We start from the raw sequence: 19,707 nt of genomic DNA on the forward strand, positions 1-19,707 counted from the left end.
GGATATATAATTTAATTTGAATTATGATTGGATTGTGCATCCTAGAACATTGTGAGGGGTGGAGTGTAGCCAGAATGGACTTTGTTTTCTTTGAATGACTCAGCTCGCCTCGTTGAGCTTCCCTGGACGCTGGGGCTTGCTCTTCCGGGGCAGGACCAGAGCTTCCTGTGTGATGAGTCGTGGCGCTGGCTGAGGGGAGGTGTGTTAACATGGTCTACGCAGGGGGAGGGGCCAAGTCAAGAACCAATCGGCCCTGGTCGTTCAGGCGGCGCTTGATGATGTCAAAATCTCTATAAGAGGGGAGAGGACAGCTTGAAGATCCTCCTTTCCTTTTCCGGTTGGAGCCAGAGACACCTACAGCCGAAGCTGAGCTGCCGGTAGCAGAGCTGACTAGAGGCTAGTGGGTAATCTTCTTACCGTAGAGGGGAAGCATGTATACGATTTTGCCTTATACCATCTCGCTTCTCTGTGGCCTCCTGGTTACTCTTATAAGGCGGACTTATTGGGCCTGGAAGCTTTTGATGAAAATATCAAAATGGGGACACTGGTTTGTGGGCTTGTTATTGTGGAGTGTAAATACATGCTTTAGTTCTCCTGCCTTCTGCCTAGAGAATTCCTTATATCCTGCGGTTCCGGACCTTTTAGGCACATATGAGATTCTCTTTGAAATCATAAATTCTGCCTTCCTAATGTACCCCTTAAAGCTGGTATACACAAGAGAAGCCTTATCTAGGAAGGAGGTGGAACTCAAGTTGGGATCCAAAGGAAAGGCAAGACCCAGGGAAGCAGAGAGGGACCCCTGTTTGAAGTTAGAGATTTTTTTGCTGGGGGTGGGGAATGAGAGGGTAAGAATATTGAGGAACAGCTATTATCTAAGAGGTTTTCTTTCTTTTTAAAAAAATCTGATTAACTGTCATGCATAGGGAATGAGATATTCTGGTTGATTTAATTATCTTATTGAGGATTAATAAGAAAGCCTTTTTTTTCCTATTGTTTCAACCATTGCTGTTGCTTCTTTCTAAAACACATTAGCTCACTTTCTTGCCTTACTAATACACTGAATATAAGTGTTTCTTTGATGGTGCAGCATCCTTTAGTTTCATTATTCTAAACATTAGTTCCAACCAAAATTTGACCATTCTATAAGAAGCCTTTCCTGATCCCTTTTAATGGCTTTCCTCTATCAATTATCTCCAATTTATCTTGTATATGTTTTATTTAAACATGGCTATTTGCATATGGCCAAGTATCACCAATTTATCTTACATATATCTTGTTTGTGCATGGTTGTCTTCACCCATCAGATTGTGAGCTTCTCCTAGAGAGCAGGGACTATCCTTTGTCTTTTCTTTTTTATCCCCAGCACTTAGCACACTGCCTGGCACATAGCAGGCACTTAATAAATGCTTGTTGATCTGACTTGATAAGTCTTTCAAATTAGCCACCTGGTTGACAGATGTCAATCTGTCTTTTCTGATGTTTCACTTTAACATGTAAAGGTTATTGATTGCATTTGACAACAAATAATGATAGCTGACAGGTATATAGAAAGCTCAAAAGTACTCTGTACTCCTATCACAGGGTGCTCAAATCACTCATGTGAGATAGGAAGTATAAATGATATAATCCTCATTTTACAAAGGAGGAAACAGGTTCAAATGCCTCTCTGGCATTTATTAGCTCTGCAACTATGGGCAAGTCAGATAGCTTCTCTGAAGCTCAGCATACTTCTCTTTAAAATGGAAATAATAGTACTTATGGTAGTTAACACCTAGGGTTATATAGGGATCAAATGAGGCAAAGTAGGTAGAGCTCTTTGCAAACCACTACTAGGTGTGTACCCTCAATGAGGTCAAAGGAAGAGGAAATGAATTCATGTCCAAAAATATTCAGTGTAGTTCTTCTTGTGATGACAGTGAACTGGAAACTCCCACCAACTGGGGAAGGACTGAGTAAGGTAAGGTATGTGTGTAAATGTGATAGAATGCTATTGCACTGTAAGAAATGATGACAAGCATGATCTCAGATAAAGCTGGGAAGACTTATATGAACTGAGGCATGGAGAGGTGACATGAACCAGGAGGAAAAGTTATATAATAACAACAATATTGGAAAGACAAATACTTTGAAAGACTTAAGAACTCTGATCAAAATAGTGATCAGCCACAATTCCAAAGGACTCACGATAAAACATGCTACTCACCTCCTGATTGAGAGGTGGTGGACTCAGTGCACGAGCACATATCATTCTTGGAAATGTGCAATATAGAGATCTGTTTGGCTTGATTGTGTATATTTATTTCAAGGATTGGCTTTACTTTTTTTTTCAGTGAGGGGCAAAGGAGGAGGGAGGGAGAGAAAATAGATTTTTGTTGATTAAAAACATTTAATTTTTTTAAAGTTGTGAAAAATAAAAATAATAAAGCACTTTGAAAACTTTATAGTACAAATAAATAACATCCCTTTCCCCTCTTCTCCTTCTTCTATTTCTTATTTTCTTCACCTCTTTCTTCTTCCTTTTCTCCTTTTTATCCTTCTCCTTACAATTGTTATCTGCTTTCCTTTTGTCCTTTCTCTTTTATCCTCCTCCTCCTCTTTCTTCTTGTCCTTCTTCTCTTTCTTCTTCTTCTTCTTCTTCTTCTTCTTCTTCTTCTTCTTCTTCTTCTTCTTCTTCTTCTTCTTCTTCTTCTTCTTCTTCTTCTCCTTCTTCTTCTTCATCTTCTTCTTCTCCTCTTTCTTCTTCTTCTTAATCTTTTTCTCCTCTTTCTTCTTATCCTCCTCCTCCTTCTCCTCTTTCTTCTTCTTCATCTTCTTCTCCTCTTTCTTCTTCTTCTTCTTCTTCTTCTTCTTCTTCTTCTTCTTCTTCTTCTTCTTCTTCTTCTCCTCCTCCTCCTCCCCCTCCTTCTCCTCCTCTTTCTTCTTATTCTTAATCTTCTTCTTCTCTTTTTTTTATCTCCTCCTCCTGCTCTTCCTCCTCCTTCCTTTCGTCTTCTTTCTCCTCCTCTTTCTCTTTTACAAAGTACCCAATGCCACATAGCTAGTAAGTGACAAGACTGAAATTTGAACCCAGATCTGCTAACTCAGAGGCCAATGATCTTTTCACTACATAAAACTTATTTTTCCACTGGCCACTTTGAAATAAAATGGCAGCAGTAAAAGTCACCAAATTGTTAAGGAATTTGAAAGAAGTATGCTACATTGATAGACTGTGACACCTATATTTCACAGTACTGAAAATGTTGATGTACAAGGTTTGATAGGGTGGACTAGATCACCTGAGAGCTTGAGAACACATCCTGGAAAAATTATTTCTTTCTTTAATTTTTTATTGAATATATGACACCAACTTTATTTTCTTATGATTTCAATTTTTAAAAACTCTTCTACATGGTAGTAAATAATTAGAATGATATGCTAAGGAAGATTTTGATATTTTTTCCTGGAATTTAGTCTGGATTTGGTCCTGCTTCATGATGCAGGGAAAGACTTTATGACCTCAGAAGACCCCCTTCTGGTTGGCATATTCTCTGCTTTCATCATAAAGTCATAAGATTCAGAGCTAGAAGGAAATATATAGACCATCTAATCCAACTCTTTTCTCCTCCAGGTGAAGAAACAGAGTAGACCTAAGGAAAATGACTTGTCCAAGATAACTTGTCCAAGGTGGTAAGTGGAAAGCTCTGATTCAAATCCAGGTCTTCTGACTTTAAATCCAATGTCCTTTCCACTATGCCATAAAAAGTAAGGAAGTCATTATGTGCCCATCATCTTTTGGTCACCTAAGAGTTTGACCTATCCTTGTTTGTTTGGGCTATGGAGAAGGGAATAAGCATTTATATAGCACCTACTATGTGCCAGGCACTGTACAAAGTCCTTCCCCCCTCCCCCAAATATCTCATTTGAACTTCATAATAACCCTGAAAGTTAGGTGCTATTATTATCCCCAGTTGAGGAAACTGAGGTAGACTTAAGTGACTTGTCCATGTCATAGCTGATAAGTATCTGAGGTTAAATTTGCACTCAGGTCTTTCTGACTCTAAGCCCATTGCCCTATCCACTGTACCACCAGCTACCTAATGCTATAGAATTAGCAAGATCGATTGTAGCACATGGAGAATACTGTGATGAACTTTCTAACCCAGGTTGTTCAGATGACAATTGACCAGTTTTCTGTAAAGTAACTTGCATCTTTAGCTGTCCAAAGCAGTGATGCAAGAAATGACTTTTTAGAGACTTAAAAACTATGGAGTTTTTTCACCCTACATTGTGGAGTTTGCTCAACCCTCCCTAGAACCATATCCAAAGAAAGTATCCACAGACCCCTAAGTCAGCATGGGCTACAGAGGAATCTACAATCACATGTCATGCATTCATCATAATAGTCCAATCATTCTCAGGCTCCTATCAACAAAAAGTGACCTTTTTCTTCCCCAGTGCCCCTGGAAGAAAGGTCCTTACTGGAAGCCATATTCTGATGCCCAATTCATGGCCTCAGGGTCCCTTGGTCTGCCTGCCAGACTGCACTCCTCCTCATGGAAATGTACTTAGAAAAATGTTTGGAAGAAATATGTTTTCTTTTTCCAACTGACAGTATGAGGGAGGAAACCCCAGGCCCAACATATGGTGCATTCCGTGCTGTGCTGGGTTCTTGAAGCTATATTCTATATGAGTGACATATCCCTTGAGGAAAAGCCCTTTGCCCAGGGAGGAAACTCGAAAGAGGGAGTTGCCAGAGCTCTCAAGGGCTCTCATCTCAGGAAATAACTCTGGGACAGAAATGGATTACTGCTTTATTATTTTTTGAAAAAAAGCACACCCTTTCACCATCTGTAGATTGTGACACAGGCCAGCTGCCACAGGCCATGAATACCCTTGCAGAAGCAGGCAACAGGGGCATTCAAAATGTTCTTGGCTTGTGAAGAAAAAGTGACTCCCACCTGAAAATAAGACTATTATCTAAATGCATTTTTCTTAGAGCCATAGAATCACCAAATGTTAGAGCTGGGAGGGACCTCACAGCTCATCTAGTCTCGCTCTAGAGAAGAGAAAATTGAGCCTGAGAGAGGGGAAGTGATTTACTTAACATCACCCAGGCAGGAAGTGGCAGAGATGAGCCCAGTTCTTCTGACCTTCCTGGCTCTCTACTCTCATAGCATTTAAAATCTAGAAATCATGCGTCTATGACCCTGTATTGGAAATCATCAGACCTGCTTAGGTATAAAAACAGTATAGATACTTGTTATTGGGGTATCATGAAGGACAAGGCCAATTTTGCTCAAGTGCCAATACAGACACCATTTAAGATATGTAGCAATGCTTACGTGCCATTACATAATTGAGCATGCAATCCTGTGGCACAAATGTGGAAGGTCACACCAAGTGGATATCTATCAAATTGTTCACACTACCCAAAGGAGCTGAATGTTCACAGATCCAGACGCAAATCTACTTCAAATAATAGTATCCTATGTCTATCCATTTCTAATGCGATTGTATTTTAATATTTTATGACATTATACAGTTTCCAAAGAGAGTTTATATACACATCATTCAACGCCTAACAGCTCTGTGAGGTAGGCAGAGCAAGGACTATCTGTATCTCCATTTTGTAGATGAAGAGTCTGACAAAGCTCAATACCTCCTCAAGGTAAATCTCAGGCAGAGCCAGACTACCTGAGTCTGAGTGATCCCCACTCTAGGATTCTTACCATCCAACCACATCCCTCAAAGTATTGACATAAAGACCTTTGTAGAGCTTTGCTGAGAGGAAGAAATCGAGTAATAAATTCACCACTGATGTAGTAAATATGCAGCCCCCAATGCCCCAAATCTAGCTTTAGCACAGGTACTTAAGACTCTTCTTGTGATTCAATTTTCTCATATGTAAAGTATTTGGTCACTAGCTTCCCCTGTCTTGTGCTTCACACCCATCTTCAGATGAGTAGCTTCAGGCTCAGCCAATTGGCTGATCTTTCACCCATTTCTCATCAGGGAACTTGTTGTAAGGCTGAATGTGTCAAAGACCTTGGGGCCAAAGTCAGGGTGGTTGGTAGGATTGGAGAGAGAAGAAGTCCTGGTCGTCCTACCCCCAAGAAATAGCTAAATTCTTAATAAGAGCTGAAGGCCAATTCACATCAGTTCTGGGAGCTCTAGCACCTGTTTGTTGATATTTATTTTCCCATTAGTTCAAGGATGTCCATCCTGTGATATAAGTTCTTGGAGACCATTTCCTGATGCATGTTAGGTATGCTAACAGGTAAAAAAAAATACATCATATTTTAAAATGCTAATTTATCAGTCACTTTTGCTAACTCACCAATAATGCAAATGGGTTGTGTGTGGGGTAGTGAACTTAGCAATCGCTCAATAACTATGTGTAGGTTGATTAATGAATGATAGTCCTTTGGTACGTTAATAAACAATGTAATATGGGGTGTATGAGAAACTGAAAAGATTGGTGGAAAATGCAGATGTATCTTATTCTCTCCTAAAAGCTGCAAAATTGAGATAGGTATACAATTATGTTTTTTCCTAATCTCCCATGATTTGAAATTCCAATGAGCAATTTAAGCAAAGATTCAGAGAAAGCCTCTTGCTTCAACCTAGAATATAGAAAGGAAACAACATGGTCCCAAAGACCAACACTTCCCCAAGGAATCTTGTTTAAAATGGAAGTACCTTTGCCATTGCTAAAAACCCAGTGACCCAAATCTAGCAGAAACATATCAATCATTTATTTGGAATTGAAGCTTTCATTTTACAGATGAAGAAAATGAGCTCCAGAAAGCAACATGACAGGAAGCCTCTTGTAATGGAATGAGTACTGGACCTGAAGTTAGTTGAGACCCAGGTTCAAATCCCACTCTGAAGCTTTCTATCTGTCCAACCCTGGGCAATTTATGTAATTTCTGTGAATCTCACCAACTTCACAAGATTAAGCCCTGTAACATTAAAATGCTATATAAAATGTCATCCATTCATAGCAGAGATGGAATTTGAACCCAGGTTCTTTGGCTCTGGGGCCAGTACTCTTTCAATGAATAATAACAGAAATAATAATTTGATATATGATGATTTAAGCTTTGCAAAGTGCTTTCCATTCAATATTTCATTTGATCCTTGCTGTAAAGCTACGTGGAGGGGACTATTATTATCTCATTTTAAAGCAAAAGTGAGTATCAGAGAAGTCATGACTTGTCCAGCTAGTAAGTATCCACTTCTGTTAGCTGTGTAATTAGCTAGGATTGGTCTTTATAGCAAAGTAGTAAATGGGATATAATTTTATTTCCTTTCGTATGCTATTTAAATTTTTTTCTAAGTCAGCAAGTAGTTGGCTGGCTGAAACTATGTGTGAAAAAGACATTTGAGGCATGAAGAAATAGCAACATATGTAAGTATCCAAGTAAACTGAGAAGGTGAAGCTGTCTCTTGGACAAAAAGAAGTGGACATATATATGGATGAGTACACGCAACATGTAACTTTGAGGTTGGTTTTCTGAAAGCTTACTAAAAATATTGAGTGGACTTTGTGATGAGTGTTTTAAGCATACCCCTAGTTAATGTTGTTAATTGGTTCTGGAAAAAAATGATTTTAAGTGAACAAGGAACAGTTTGTTCCAATGTTCTGAACATTACAAATGGGCAAACAGCCGAACATTGTTACCGTGGGGTTTGGCAACTTGACAGTGTGGTTTGGTTCTACCGTATTAACAATGTTATTATGAAAAAGTAAGTCAATCAACTTTATGCAAAGTAACCTTTTACTCTATCAATGCTCCCTTCCTATGACTCTACTCTGCCAGTAATTACGTGGGACATACCACGTAAGTAACTAAGGAGCCGTTGCTGGGAAATGAAGCTAGGAAATGGATTGAACTAGATACCTCTGACCCTTGATCTCCCTTCACAAGAGGTCACCAAGTGGTAACTTTTCAGTAGGTGGAAAGGCAAGTGGGTTTTTCCTTGCTCCCATCTGAGAGAGAAATCTATCTATTGGAAGTCTATTTTTGAATGGACCATTAAAGTAATTGATGTCTTAGCTTTATTTCTCCCCACTTTTACTCTTCACCACCACCAATCCCTATTTGAACACATGGCTTAAAAATCATGTAATCCATTTTCCTATTCTCTAAATAGCTTCATCCTGTAATTATATTTGATACTTTCTAATGTCACACTTGCCATTGTATATATGATGGTGTTGATCCAGTGCCAATTAAATCTTAAGCTCAATTGGTACTTATTCTGATACTACAGGTTTCCCCTGGGGGAATAAAATGATGTGAGAATATTGGAATGTTTGAAATTTAGAGATTTAGTCCCTTTCATGACATGCTGTTATACTTTTGAAGCCTTGCCTAATACTATAGTATTTGCTTAAAAAAAAAAAAGTATTTGAGGTTTTAGAGAGGCAGATTTTGGCTCAATAGAAAGAAGAATTAACTTCATAATAATTAAAGCCACCTAAAAATGAATAATCTACCTCATGAAGTAGCGAATTCTCCATCAATAAAGGTATACAGACACATCTGGACAACCACTCGCCAAGGAGTAGTAGTAGAGATGACATGTATAAAGTAGATAGTTATAGCATTTCTTAAAGTCTTTTCTTAATCTAAGATTCTGTGATGTTAAGATTTTATATCAGAAGCTTGGAATCTATTGAGATTTCTTCTGTTTGTTTGACCATGAAAGAGGCCTCTAAAAATACTCCTCTTTATTTCTTCTTAACTTGTGACTAAAGCTCCCCCCTCCCCCTTGAATTATTCTGGAATCTGGAAATTGCTTTTAGGAAATCAAAGTATGCATTTGTCACCAACATCAATTAAGTACAGAAGGGAGGTACCAGATCATATGAGAAAATATTTGAATTGATCATGAAATCGTCAAGGATGTGGGCAAGGATGCCAGTTCTAAGCACTGAAAACTAAGCTGAAGTAAGCAATTTATTTCATCTAGCTAATTTCGACTGCTTCTCTTCTCCTTCCCCTCCCTCTGAGCTCTTGCCTGGAATGTACTCCTTTCTTACCTCTTCCTGCTAAATCCTTCTTTCCCTCAAGGCTCAACTCAGGGGTACTCTCCTCCATGAAATCTTTGCTGATCTCTCTGACTGAAAGTGGTCTTAATTCCTTCAATTTTCTTTAGGCACTCTGTCTAGATTTCCATTTTTTTGTCATCATCGCACTATATCTTCTAAAAGTCATATTTTCTGGTTATACTTCCCCTTCCCCCAGGAGAATGGAAGCATCTTGAGGACAGGAAATACGTGAGGTTTTTTTTTTAATTTTTGCATCCATAGGATGGAATATTGTGCCTGATTTATTAAATCCACCAGCCTTAAATCCAAAACCTAAATGGCAACAGGCTAAAAGTGGATTTCTATCAGTTAGCAAAAGTGACTTCACAGTCTACTGTTCAAATACAATCCCCAAAGTCTTTCTGGTAGCTCTGGGGAAGAGTCACACTTGGCTTCATCATCATAGCACAAAGCACGATGCTTTGCACATGGTAGAAGCTCAGCATTTTTTTAATGGCTAGATGAATGAATTTAGCTTAAAGGTGTAGTTTTAAGAGCTCATTCACCCATTTTTTACAATCATAAATGTTAGCTATAGTGACCCTAGTTTAGGTTCTTGATCAAATTTAAGTAAAAGATAAACTTTAAGACAGAAAATGCAACAGAATAGTTGCAGCCAAAGAAATCCCCAGAGAGCATGAGAATTTAAATAATTGTTATTTTCAGGCTTTTAGTATGTTTAGGGTGTGGTATGCAATGCCAAATTTAGATATGGCCCCAGCCCTTAAGGAGATTGCAGACCCAACCAAGAAGCTGTGCATATACTAAGGAGACCTTGACAAAGTCATTCAAAAAAAAATATGGACAATGTCAATTTAACTGGCATAAATGAGCATCTTGGAAGGAAAAGTCCCTAACTTCCTGGGTCCTCCCCATCTTCTTTTATTCTCATTCTCAGAATAGAGATTCATTCATTTTACTGTCATATGTTCACTCATATAGAGCCACAAGGGCCTTCAGAATCATTCGTCCCCCATCTTACAGAAGGGGGAACTGAAGCCCAGAGAGGGCAAAGGACTTTGTTAAGGTTACACAAATATTAAATAGCAGGGCTAGGGTTTGAACCTAATCTGGGGTCCTTTGTGCCGGCACCACGCCATTCCAACTCTTCAGTTTTGTGTTAACTATTACAAGCTGAAATTGCCACCCCACATTGTTGAAAAAATGAACACGATATCCAAGGAGCTTAGAGAAATTCATTAATGAAAAGTACATCAGAGAATTATAGGACTTTAGAACTGCAAGAGATCTTTTCCATTTTTCTTCTTTTTATTATAAATTTAACAAACGTCAACAAACACGATCCTTTCAGCATGCAAAGACTACGAAGAGGATTGTGTATGAAACTGAATTTCTATTACCTAGCCTATTTTAAAGCTGTTTTATATGTGTGACAATAGTAGCAACACTGCTCTAAACACTTCATTGTTGTGGTTTTAGTGCATTTCTATCATTCCCCACCCTGAACACATCCTCGTGCAAGAGTCCTCCTTTGTAACAAAGGATAGTCAAACACAACAAATTGACACAAATTTGCCACTTCTGAAAATAGATGTAATAATAATAGGCAGGCCTGATGTAGTACTTTAAGGTTTGCAAAATGCTTTAGAAATATTCATTCTGTCCTCACAACAACCTTAGGAGGTGGGTGCTACAATTATTCCTATTTTACAGATGAGGAAACCAATGCAGACGGAGGTTAAGTGACTTGCCCAAGGTCACATAGCTAGTCTGAGGCCAGATATAATAATAATAACGATGATGATGATGATGGCTAAGATTTATGTAGTACCTACTATGTGCCAGACACTGTACTGAGTGCTTTACAAATACTATCTCATTTGACCCTCACAACAATCCCCATTTTACAGATAAGGAAACTGAGGCAAGCAGAGCTGAAGTGTCTTGCCTAGGCTCACACAGCTGGTAAATATCTGAAGTCAAATCTGAACTCATATCTTCTTAACTCCAAGTCCAGTGCTCTAGTAGTACCAAGCTGTCTCATTCTTTGCCACCAAGTACTAAAAGGGATCTTGGAGAGTCATTTAATCTCATTTTATAAAAAAACCGAGACTTAGAGAGGTTAAATGACTTTCTCAAATCAAATGGAATAGCCTGGACTGGAATCCAGGGATCTTATTTCCCTAGACTCTTTACACTTTATTTCCTAGGCCAATGGTACTTAGGTGTTCACCAAACTGTTCCTTGCCCATACCCTCACCATGAAGTTCTCCATCATCCTGGTATGCCTAGCCTGACAGCATGAATTTCACAAAACAGGCATAATCATTTCTTCAGTATAGCCCTGGGTGTGTGCAGCAAACTCAGACCATCCTTTGTCTAATGGTTAGGAGGCAGCTTATTATTGAAAGATTGCACAACAGAAGTGGGGAAATGTTGCAGCTTTCTGTGAAAAGCCAATATCTTGATGAGTTAGATGATCTTTTAGTAAGCTGATATCAATATGAAGAACTAGTGAATTTCTAAGAAAAGATTGGCAGGATTATAACTCTCTTCGTTGTATTTAGTATCGACCAGGAATTCTTTAGGAAGTTGTTTGGTGGTACAGAGAAAACAAGAGGACAGCTTGATAGATTTCATGATGGTGCCTTTTTTTGAGCCACTCTTCCTATTCTCCAGGAGTGCCTACTCCATGACATCTATAGACTTTGAGAACAAATTCCTGAACTAGACTTTTTGGCAATAGATACAGGAACTTTTTTTTTAAGGGAGAAGAATGTTCTGGCTGCCACCTGTAACATAGAGGCTCTGTTGGGGGCAAGTAGAGCCTACTAGGGACAAGGCCACAGGAGTATGGACAACCATTAGATTGTTTGATCCCTAAGAGTAATGGCTGTATCTTATTTTATCATTTGGTTTGCCCAGGACCCAGTGTGGTCCCTTTCACGTGATCCGAGCCCAATTAATACATTGTATTGGATTAAATCAAAATGAAATGGAATTGAAGCTGAAATCAAGATTGAACAGAACCCTCACTTTTATCTAGTGGAATTTCAAGCAGAGTCATTGCTCTTTGGAGTGATAGAAAGATATCTGAGCCTCATTGTCTTCATCTGTAAAAATGAATTAGATTAGATGATCTCTAAGATGTCTTCCAACCCTAAAATCGTTTGGTTTTATGAGTAGTAAGGACAATAGTAATATATTACTGACTAAGCTATGGTGGCTTCCTAGATTACCTCTAGGATCTAATATAAAGTCTTCTGTTTGGTGTTTTAAGCTCATCATGACCTGTGTCCTTCTTATCTTTCTAGCCTTTTTACCTATTACACTCCTCTTTGTATCATACAGTCCAATTATACTGACCTACTTGCTCCTTTTACAAAACAGTTAATTTCTAGTTTCCATGCCTTTGTCCTGGCTGTTCCCCATGCTTGGAATGCTCTCCTGCCTCATCTCTGCTTCTTACAATCATTGGCTTCCTTCGAGATTCAGAAGAAAAGGCAGCTTTGGCAGGAGGTCTATCTCCCCTCTAGCCCCAAGTTAGTGACTTAGCTTCTAAAGTTACTTTGTTCATACTTTGTATATATGTATGTATGTGTATCTGTGTGTTATATATACATGTATGTACAGGTTGTCCCCTCTCCCCTTTTAGAGTGTAAGCTTCTTGAGGGCAGGGACTGTTTTTGCTGTTTCTTTGTATTTCCAGTGCTTGGCATACTGCCTGGCCCATAGTAGCTGCTTAGTAAGTGCTTGCTGATTTACTGATCTGACTTCTCTGTATTTCAAAAGTCATATGACAGCTGATAGTCAAGTACCTTATCAGATTTTCCCTTCTTCCTGAGAGTTACTAGTTACAGTTTTCTTGGCCTCTTCTCTAGACTAGCTAGACAACCCGCCTTAGGTTGGTTTAGCCATGTACTCATTCAAACACTGTTGAAAATAATTCGCATTACAGGCTTCACTATTTTAAATAACTTACATGATGGGGTTTTTCCATTTTGCCACTTCTCTTGGGAAAACTATATAATAGTTCTGCCTGTTAGAAGTATTTTCTTGACATTTGACCTAAAAAAACTGACTTCTTTCTGTTTATTCCATTATATTATTATCTGGGTTCATTACACATTTCTTCTCCCTCTAAATTCTTGGCATATCCCCATTTATTTTGGATGGCTGGCATCTTCAATTACATCTCATCTTCTTCCAAAAAGGGAAACTGGCCCTTCCCTGATTCAGGAAAGATTATAAATTCAATGACCTCGGTTCAAACCCTGCATCTACCTCCAGAAGAGCCATGTTACCTCAGGCAGTTCAGTTTACCTCTCTGATTTCACTTTCCTCCACTACAAATTGAAGGTACTAGACCAGTTTATTTCTAAGACCCCTCTCAATTTTCAAAATCATTATTTTAGCTCTCATCAAGCTTCCTCTACTCTGAAGAACTTAGTCTATAGGCATGACACAACTTAGCTCTTAATCATATACCATTTTTATTGTTAATTATTATTATTGCTTGTGGATATATCTCTTTCTCCCAACTATATTACAGATTTCTGGGGGGAAGAGCTGTCTGCTTCTTTTTATGTACCCCCAAAAGCATTTTGCATAGCACAGATCACATAGTAGGTGTTCAATAAACATTCATCAACTGATTTGCTCAGCAAATAATTGTTGGTTGATTAGTAGAATTAATTAGTCTTTTCTCCTTCCCTGAACCAGATCACTTCGGCAAAATCAACATCTTTCTAACAAAAAAAAAGTTAGACAACAAAAAGTGTTATCACAGCATTTCAACAAATTCCACTTTGGAATGAATAGGGAAGGGAATAAGCATTTATTAAGCACCTACTTCATGCTAGATACCATGCTAAGCACTTTACAAATGTTATCTCATATGATCCTCACAACAACCCTGGAGGCAGTTGCTGTTATAATCCCCACTTTACAGTTGAGGAAACTGAGATAAATACATGACTAGTAAATGTCTGAGGTCAGATCTGAATATAGGTCTTGCCGGAGCCAGGCCTGGCACTCTATCTAGTGCACCACCTAGGCCTTAGCTCATAATGGTCCCTAAAATATGTTCACCACTGGAGAAAATAATGGGTAAAATTTTGCAACTCTAGGAAGAAGACCATGATCTCTCAAATGAAGTATGTCAAGTGACCAATTTGCTCCCCAGAGAAAATTGAAAGTTAAAAACTTATATTTAGAAAGTACATCTTTTTCTCAAGGTACAACCTTCAAAATGAGTCACAACATTCTTCACCCAGGAATTAAATTCTGATTTCTGTTATATGTTCAGGGTGAGGGATAGTATAGTGTAGTGTATAGAGAAATGGCCTTGGAGCCAGGAAAACCTGAGTTCAAGTCCTGTTTCTGACATGAATTAGCTGTGATCCTGAAGAATTTACCTCACCATCCTCCTCCTCATCATCATTTGTAGATCACCTGCTATGTGCCAGGCACTGTGCTAAGTGCTTTACAAACATCTCATTTGATCCTCAAAAAAATCCTGGGAGGTAAATGCTATTATTCTCCCCATTTTACAGTTGAGGTAACTGAAGCAAACAGAGGTTAACTGATTTGCCAAAGGTTATGTAGTAAATATCTGGGGCTGGATTTGAACTGGCATCTTCCTGTCTCTAAACCCAACTCTTTATCTATCCACTGCACTATTTGTCTTAAGTGCTAACCTCTTTTTGCTCTAGGCAACTTTCTAAAACTGTGAATTACAGGGGGGTAGGGGTCTTACCTAAGTTAGTAGATAGAATTCTCTCATCTGAGAGCTGCTCAAACCAATGAAATCAGACATCTGGTCCATATCCCCTTTGAACAGGGTGAGAGGGAGTGGGACATGAATAACGGTGAGAGAAATAGTCAGTTTCATACCTTCCTATTGGACTTGTCTCTCTGTCCAAGCTTATTCATGACTAGAGGAGCAGAGAAGACCCATTCATCCTTTTCTCAATCATTGAGAACCCAACAAAGGTCTTAGGTGTAATAAAAATGGTACCACGCCTGGAATTTGTGGATAAGGGCAACAGCCATGGCATCTCATCCACCTAGTAACTTCAGTAACATAGAAATGAGAGGGAGATTTGGACCCTGGGGAGCATATGTGAGTAGCTGTGGAGAAAAGATGATGCTGTAGCTATTCACTTACTGCAATGACTAGATTACTGAATATTTGCTAATTGCCACTAGAAATTGTTAGTTAAGTGAATAAGAAGTTTGGTTTTGAGATTCAAAAAGAAGGTTGTTGAGAATAATCTATTTACAAGAAAATAAAGGGATATCTACCATTGGTACTCTCAGCAAGCCCTGAGTCTGAAAAAAGAGAGAAATCTGACCTTAATAGACTCTCCCTAAAATTCGTACTCTCCCATTTTAATTCATTCAACAGATATTTATGGAGTTCCTACTGTATATATTGGGCACTTTGCTTGGCACTCCTGAGGGAGAAAAAGATGAATATAAGAGATGGAAGTAAGTTCCTTCAAGGAACTTACATTCCAATAAAGGTATTCAGTCATTCACTTAAGTGTGACACATAAGACAAGTGTATTGGTAATTGTAATGCAAGTCAGAGTGTAATAAGTGCCATATAGCAGAGGAGCAAACAAAGTATTTTCCCTGGCCTGGGAGTTCTTGTAGCAGTTGAGAATGCATTGCAGTGTTCTACACAGAGAGATGGTACTCTGACAACAGGTGTCTCTTTCAGCAAATTATTGAGGAATAAATGGGGATTGTACCATCAATGAATTAGTCCAGACGAGGTAAAGGAAAGGACTGTGTGACGGAAAGAAGCTGCTAATGAAAAAGCAAGCTCAGTTCTCTGCACTTTAAAAAAAAAATTTCCAATATAAGAACTGATCACTCCTGCTTCACCAATAGTTATATTTAATAATGCATTGCATATGTACTTGAATTTTTAAAAATATGTTATGTCTATTATTTTCTTTATTCTCACAATGTTCTCATGAAGTAGATAGGGACCAAGACTAGACCAGTTATTTCACTGGCACAGGGAATTCCTGAGGAAACCCTCTCGAACCAATGCAAGTCAGCACATTTCTCTGTAATTTCTAGTCCCAGTCTCTGTAACTTCCTAGAGCACTGAAAAGTTAAATGACTTGCCCAGAGTAACACAGCCAAGATGTGTCAAAGGGAGACTGAACCCAGGTCTACCTGATTCCAAGACCAGCTCTCTATCCCCTAATCTATGATGCCTCCCACAAAGTGGATTAATGTTCACATTTCAGAGGGAAAATTAATTCTCAGAGACATCAGCATCACAGAAATGGTGAGAGGTAAAAACCAGTTGAAATGAGTCCCAGCTTATACTCTTCCTTTTATGAGACCACATAGCAATTATCTTTTAAATAAATTACCTTTTTATTCAGACAATTAGACTTGGTCAGTGTTTACTCCGCACTTACTAAGGCCACATACTGCCAGAGATCAAACTGTTTTACCCTTATTCACCTTAATCACTGCCCACCCCCACATCCAACTGGTAGGAATTTGTGGTGAAGGTGCATGGAGACCCTTCCTGTTAGGATTATGATTTTGGCCTCGAGGACCCATCAGCTGCAGAACCAGGACGGAAGAGGTTGGGTGGCTGCTGCTGCTGTTGTTTGTTTTTTCACCATTGAGTTGGCAAGGATGGGAACTACTGATTTACAATTAGAAGCAGCATGCCTTCTTCAAATATTAATATTAATAACTTTAATAGTGAGCACATGAAAAGAGCTTTTCATCTTCAAAGAACTTTGCCAACATTAAGTCATTAGTCCTCCCTTCCCTGAAAATACAGGTTAAATCTGAACAAAATCTATAATAAAGGCAGTCACAGCAACAGTTCAACCCTATGACCCCATGGCTGAAGAAGTGAAAACCTTTTCTCCCCAGATAAAAAGGAAGAGATGAAATCCAGAAGCACATGTGATGAAAGAGTTGAAGTGTCAAGACTTTTCCAAATCAAATAGATCTGCCTAGGCTATCATTCTTAGATCTGGATTTCCTGTTGTTTAACAAACATCTTTTTTCTAGTTGCACAACAGTGGTATGAAGGAGGAAGAAAATTGGTCTTAAGATCAGAAAAATTTATCCACAGTGCAATAAGTAAACTCTCTGTGAAGAAATTTCTCAGTCCCAGAGCTAGCCTAGTTTATTAAACTCTTTGCTTGCAAAAAATGCTGTGGAAAAAGAGGCTATGGGGAGAATTTAGCAGCAGATTACAGCAGATTATAAGACACATACAAAGGTAGAAATGCCTGACAGAAATAGAGAATGAGCTGGAATTACCATTTCATACCTACAGCTTCTTCCAAGCTTGTTCTCTAATGCCAATCCTATTCTGTAGTTGAGGGGTATGCAGGGGTGGGTGGAAAGAAAAAAGAAATCTCTCAATTGAGACTCCCTTGTCTCACCTACATTTTTATGGACTGCTCAGTACTTTGGTTGCTGGGAGATATAGCCCAGGAGGGGGGAAAGGAAAAACACAAAAAGCTAAGTTGGGTTTGCAGGATTCAAATAGTTTGCAATTTCCTCTCCATAGAAGCAATTCATTAAGCTGAAGAGAAAAAAAAATGTAAAATGATAGCCTCAATAGGAGAGAAAGACAAAAAGAAACTTCAATCTTTTAACTGCAGCTTTATTCCTTTGGAAATGCTCCAATACGCCAAAGAACAGCTTCGTGGTCCTGACAAGTAAATTGAAAACTCTCTGAAACATACTGGATTTTGCTCTGTAAAAGTCAGACAAGGACAGAGGGGGGAGGGGGGCAGGGAAGCACATAGACATAATTATAAAATATATACATTTTAAAGTATACAAACAAGAGTAGCAACTAATAATGAATATTGGCATTTAGGAAACCAGTAAGGAAAACACAAAAGAATCTTAAAAGAGAAAAAGAAAGCTCATTGTATCTTGGAAGATCCCCACTTTTTAATTCCCCTTAAAAAATAAAAGACTAAGAATTCTTAGACAGAAATTCCACACCTCACTTACTACTTTGCTGATTCAGAGACAGAGTGAAGGATGTGTCCTGAGCTTCCCACACTTGACTGTGGTTTCTTTCCAACTACCTGCGGGAATCCTCTGTTCAGAGGCTAAAGAGGATGCAAGGACCATAATGTTCCTAATAGATCTGCCTCCATAAATTGGGGGGTGTGGTCAAGCCAGGGAAAGATAGGGGAGGAAAAAAAAACTGTAATCCTAGGCTGGCTTCTGATACCATCAAAGTAGCAACAGCATGAATAATCAGCCAGTTTTGTTCAGATAGGAAAACTGCCGGTATTGGTTGGAGCAAGAGGGTCCCAGATGATTCTCCACTTCCTTCTTCTGTTCCTCCTAACTAACACACTGGGGTGGGAGGAGGAATAACCTTCCTTTGTGGAATATCATGGGTTTTCATTATATGCCTGTGCATTAGGTCTAATCTCTACGGTGATTTTATATTTGTGAAATGCTCCACGTTGGTTTGACTTCCTTTTAGCTCCAAATCTCAAAACCCTTTCCCGTGTACTCAAATACAAACACACACACACACACACATACACACACACACACATGCATACACGCACAAGAGTTTAGGCATATGTATACAGGAATAATATACACGTGTAATAGAAACCTTTCTATATAATCCATATATATATATATATTTGCACATATTTAGAAAGCACTTTCGTTGAAACAACAGTGAAACATAGGAAATGAGAGTATAATCCCTATTTTAATGAAGAAACTGAGGGTCAGAGTGATTGAATACCAGAGGTAGGACTAAGGATCATGAGGTTACAACTTAGAGCTAGAAAGGAACTGACAGTTATCTAGGCCTCATCTTCTAGAGGATTAAACTGAGTTTAAATGATTTGTGTGGAATCACACAGGGAGTACGAGCTAAAGGCAGAATTTGAATCCATGTCTTCTTAACTCTAGGTCCAGTGGTTTTGTTTTGGTTTTGTTTTTTGGCTCCAATGCCTCTGTCAAACTTCAAAGCACCCATAATAACTCCTTTTACTCAGAAGAGGGACAAAGAGGAGAGAATACTTCTGCAGGCTCAGTTAGCAAGGAATCTGTCTTGGACCTTAAAACTATGGATTCCCAGGGATTTGCTTGGGATCAAGCTTATTTATCTCTATTTGTCTGACATTTAATGCCTTAAACAGCTTAATGAAAACAGAAGAGAATGTACCTATACTGAACAGAGCCAGCCCACTAGAGACCTGGAGATGTCACTGAGAAGTAAAACTAAAATGCCAGCTTTACTTAGGACAGCTTTTCTGAGTTAAGGTAGCTTTGTGGGCACTGCTTCATGGGCCCTGACAGTAATGTAAAAATCTCTTGTCAGCTTTCAGTGAGCTAAGGTGGTATCTGCTTACATAAATGCAGTGCATAGAGGGCTGGACTTGGAGGCAGGAAGATGTAGGTACAAATCCTACCTCATACACTTATTAGCTCTGTGACCTTTAGAAAATCACTTAACCTCTCTATCTGCCTCTCTCTCTGCCTCAAATTCCTCATCTGTAAAATGGGACAATTATAGCATCGACATTTCAGGGTTGTTGTCGGGATTAAATGAGATTACTGTGAAGTACTTGGCAAACCTTGAATTACTACAGAAATGCTAGCTATCATCAATCAATCGTAATCAT

At 38.8% G+C, this 19,707-nt stretch overlaps 1 protein-coding gene across 2 annotated transcripts in view; it reads right to left on the reverse strand.

Moving 5' to 3' along the window:
- The window catches only part of ETS1 (ETS proto-oncogene 1, transcription factor), a 196,721-nt gene extending 178,593 nt beyond the window's left edge, over positions 1–18,128 (reverse strand). Inside the window, exon 1 of one of the 2 annotated variants that reach the window (XM_036744416.1) lies at positions 18,059–18,128. The gene's annotated coding sequence lies outside the window, so the exon portion shown is untranslated. Of the gene's footprint in view, positions 1–18,049 lie in introns of both variants that reach the window. The other variant, XM_036744415.1, reaches the window with a different exon arrangement.
- Between the last annotated feature and the right edge of the window lie 1,579 nt (positions 18,129–19,707).

The sequence above is a fragment of the Trichosurus vulpecula genome, chromosome 2, assembly GCF_011100635.1.
Source record: "Trichosurus vulpecula isolate mTriVul1 chromosome 2, mTriVul1.pri, whole genome shotgun sequence".
NCBI lineage: Eukaryota > Metazoa > Chordata > Mammalia > Diprotodontia > Phalangeridae > Trichosurus > Trichosurus vulpecula.